The sequence below is a fragment of the Rhipicephalus microplus genome, unplaced genomic scaffold, assembly GCF_043290135.1.
Source record: "Rhipicephalus microplus isolate Deutch F79 unplaced genomic scaffold, USDA_Rmic scaffold_306, whole genome shotgun sequence".
Classification (NCBI taxonomy): domain Eukaryota; kingdom Metazoa; phylum Arthropoda; class Arachnida; order Ixodida; family Ixodidae; genus Rhipicephalus; species Rhipicephalus microplus.
This window is the reverse complement of record NW_027464875.1, coordinates 142,501-146,716: the sequence shown is the minus strand read 5'-3', so window position 1 is coordinate 146,716 and position 4,216 is coordinate 142,501. Positions and strand designations below refer to the sequence as shown.

Genomic DNA, 4,216 nt, shown 5'->3' with positions numbered 1-4,216 from the left:
GCGAAAGCGCCGAAGACGCGGGCGTGACCCGTCGTCTGGCGGCTTTGCAGTCTCGGCTCCGTTGCTAGTTCCGGCCGGTCCACCGACAGTGCAGCGGGCTTGGGCAACCCGCACGGCGCGACCGAGTCGATGCAACGAAAAAGAGCGAGCATGAACGTGCTTCTTGCCGCACGGCTCCCACTCGTCTTTCGGGAAGGTTGTGCCGTAGCGAGCTCGAACGCCGTCATCTCGGAGTGCAAAATAAGCGTGTTGGGGCGCCTGAAGGTGGCCTCCGCCGCACACAGACTGCGTCCGGCCCGCCGAAGGCGAGGACGGACGCGCAGTCGAACGATTACCTGGTTGATCCTGCCAGTAATCATATGCTTGTCTCAAAGATTAAGCCATGCATGTCTAAGTACATGCCGAAATAAGGCGAAACCGCGAATGGCTCATTAAATCAGTTATGGTTCCTTAGATCGTTTCTTCCTACTTGGATAACTGTGGCAATTCTAGAGCTAATACATGCAGTGAGCCTGGAGCCCTTTGGGTAACGGGTGCTTTTATTAGACCAAGATCGATCGGGTTTCGGCCCGTATTGTGTGGTGACTCTGGATAACTTTGTGCTGATCGCATGGCCACGAGCCGGCGACGTTTCTTTCAAGTGTCTGCCTTATCAACTTTCGATGGTAGGTTACTTGCTTACCATGGTTGTTACGGGTAACGGAGAATCAGGGTTCGATTCCGGAGAGGGAGCCTGAGAAACGGCTACCACATCCAAGGAAGGCAGCAGGCGCGCAAATTACCCACTCCCGGCACGGGGAGGTAGTGACGAAAAATAACAATACGGGACTCTTTTGAGGCCCCGTAATTGAAATGAGTACACTCTAAATCCTTTAACGAGGATCAATTGGAGGGCAAGTCTGGTGCCAGCAGCCGCGGTAATTCCAGCTCCAATAGCGTATACTAAAGCTGCTGCGGTTAAAAAGCTCGTAGTTGGATCTCAGTTCCAGACGAGTAGTGCATCTACCCGATGCGACGGCTCGGACTGAACATCATGCCGGTTCTTTCTTGGTGCACTTCATTGTGTGCCTCGAGATGGCCGGTGCTTTTACTTTGAAAAAATTAGAGTGCTCAACGCAGGCGAGTCGCCTGAATAAACTTGCATGGAATAATAGAACAAGACCTCGTTTCTGTTCTGTTGGTTTTTGGAATACGAGGTAATGATTAAGAGGGACGGACGGGGGCATTCGTATTGCGGCGCTAGAGGTGAAATTCTTGGACCGTCGCAAGACGAACTACTGCGAAAGCATTTGCCAAGAATGTTTTCATTGATCAAGAACGAAAGTCAGAGGTTCGAAGGCGATCAGATACCGCCCTAGTTCTGACCATAAACGATGCCAACCAGCGATCCGCCTGAGTTACTCAAATGACTCGGCGGGCAGCTTCCGGGAAACCAAAGTATTTGGGTTCCGGGGGAAGTATGGTTGCAAAGCTGAAACTTAAAGGAATTGACGGAAGGGCACCACCAGGAGTGGAGCCTGCGGCTTAATTTGACTCAACACGGGAAAACTTACCCGGCCCGGACACTGGGAGGATTGACAGATTGAGAGCTCTTTCTTGATTCGGTGGATGGTGGTGCATGGCCGTTCTTAGTTGGTGGAGCGATTTGTCTGGTTAATTCCGATAACGAACGAGACTCTAGCCTATTAAATAGGTGCGGGGTTCCCAGCACCTTACAACCTTCTTAGAGGGACAAGCGGCTCCTAGCCGCACGAAACAGAGCAATAACAGGTCTGTGATGCCCTTAGATGTCCGGGGCCGCACGCGCGCTACACTGAAGGAAGCAGCGTGTCTTTATCCCTGTCTGAAAAGACTGGGTAACCCGTGGAACTTCTTTCGTGATTGGGATAGGGGCTTGCAATTGTTCCCCTTGAACGAGGAATTCCCAGTAAGCGCGAGTCATAAGCTCGCGTTGATTACGTCCCTGCCCTTTGTACACACCGCCCGTCGCTACTACCGATTGAATGATTTAGTGAGGTCTTCGGACCGATGTCCGGCGCGGCCTTTCGGTTGCGCCGGTCTGTTGGAAAGATGACCAAACTTGATCATTTAGAGGAAGTAAAAGTCGTAACAAGGTTTCCGTAGGTGAACCTGCGGAAGGATCATTAACGGATTGTGAAGGGTGAGCGCCTCAGCTGCGTCTGCGCCCGACACTTTCTGCCGCTGACCCCGTTTGGACGCGGGGTCGGCTTTTCCCCACGGGGCTGCCTGAATGTGGAGCGGCACCCCGTGACAAATTGTTGCGCCCAGCGGACGCCAACACCGCGACCTTGGACGGTCGGCCAGGTGGCGGACGCGGGTACAAACGGCGCAACGCACTCATAGGTCGGCTTTCGACCCGCCACTGCACCGTGGCTCGAAGCGCTCGAAATGCGCGACCCGACCGCTGCGGGACCGCCTAGTACTGTAAACAGGAGCGGCGGAGCGCGAACGGCGAGTCGTGGTTACGTCGGTAGAAGGCGAGGCTGCGCGTTCCCGAAACGCCAGCCGAGTGCCCTCCCGACCGTTCGAGCGTGCAAGAACGAGACCCGACAATCGCGCGGCGACTGCCAAGTACGAGAGGAACGGCACAAGCGTCGGCGGTCGGTCAAGGAACTGGCGATGTGACGGGTCCGCTGTGCACCAGTGCATACCGTCCCGCCGTCCGCGGCAAGCGCCTCCGCGTCCTCGGGTGACGGAGGCTGCCGGTCGGTTCTTGCAGGCGAGGGATCTCGCTGGCACCGGTTCGCGTTGACGCGCGGCCGGTCATGGCACGGCGATGCGACGGCCGAGGTGCGCAGTACTCGATGGAGGAACCGCACGCTCCGATGACCGTCCCGCCCTCCGCGGCGTATGCGTACCGACCGTAATGGTTGCAGCAGCGCCGGCCGGCTTTTGAATTCGCCACACGAAACACGGTGCGAGATCGCGGTTAGGGGAGCGTCGACGTTGCCAGGCGTTTTGCTTGCTGCCGAGGGAAAGGCGGCACGGCCACGTCGCGCTCGTCGCGATTAGCGGGTCTGCGCGCTTTGGGAAGGTGCCGCAACGACTTGCCGAAAGAGGAAGCACGGAAGAACGAGGGACTTGGACGTCCCGACAATTGAACGCACTTGCGGCCAGGCCCTTGCTGGCTTCGTTCTTCCGCCTCGAGTAGGCTCGTACGCGGCTCCGGCGCCGAAAGTGGTCCTTGGCACCGACTTCGGTGGACGTGGGAAGTGCCGCGCAAGTACGGCGCGCCTGGCTCCACCTGTTGGCTAAAGTAGGCAGCCGGATCGGCATTTTGGTGTGCGGTGGCAAACCGTGGATGCGAAAAAAGCTTGTGCGATTTCGTGGAACAAAAAGCGGGGGTCCCCCTTTTTATGCGGAGGAGACCGACCCGCCTGCCGTGGTGAACCGCGACGCCACGGTAAAAACGGGAGAGGCTTGTCGATGGGACCGTGCATCCCGCGCTCCACGGAGGCCGGGAGGCGGCCGCCCGAGGAAATGTGTAGCCGTCGAGGCCCGCATCTGCGTGCACTCTTATCCAAATGGGTGTACCGCAGGCATTTTCTGGTTAGGCGGGCCAATGAGAGCGAGCACACAACGATACCTACGGGTCCGGCTTGGAGAACCGGCTTCGACGCCTCCCGAGTATTTATAGAGGGGTGGACCACGAAAGCACTCGCAAGTAGCGAAAGCGAAACGCCGTCCGAAACACACCGTTTGCTCGATTTGCGGCAGCCGAAAAAGGCGCGGCAGAGTTTTGGAGTCCAAGCGTGCGCTGAAAAGCGCCCTTCTTGGCCACTGTTTGGCCGAGTGCCAGAAACGTTTGGTTTTGACTGTACGGAATTGAACAAACACTTTTTCACGACTCTAAGCGGTGGATCACTCGGTTCTCGAGTCGATGAAGAACGCAGCCAGCTGCGAGACTTGGTGTGAATTGCAGGACACACTGAGCACTGATTCTTTGAACGCACATTGCGGCCTTGGGTCTTCCCTTGGCTTCGTCTGTCTGAGGGTCGGATCACATATCAAGAGAGCCTTCGGCGCACAAGGGAACGTGAGCCGTCGACTCGTTTTGACCGCGTCGGCAACACGGACAGCACGCTGAACACCTCACAGCGAGCGCCAACAGCGGCCACTCAAGGGCGAGACGGTGGCGACCGTCGTGCCAGAGCCCAACCGAAACGGGGGCGACCGACTGCATTGAGGATGTGGC

The 4,216-nt window shown here is 57.2% G+C and overlaps 2 non-coding genes across 2 annotated transcripts; both read left to right on the top strand.

The window, feature by feature from the left end:
- The first annotated feature begins 332 nt into the window (after positions 1-332).
- Positions 333-2,147, top strand: LOC142793533 (small subunit ribosomal RNA). The gene has a single exon (XR_012891613.1). It is a non-coding gene; the product is annotated as a small subunit ribosomal RNA (ribosomal RNA).
- A 1,719-nt stretch (positions 2,148-3,866) lies between these two features.
- LOC142793525 (5.8S ribosomal RNA) lies at positions 3,867-4,019 on the top strand. The gene has a single exon (XR_012891605.1). It is a non-coding gene; the product is annotated as a 5.8S ribosomal RNA (ribosomal RNA).
- The last annotated feature ends 197 nt before the right edge of the window (positions 4,020-4,216 follow it).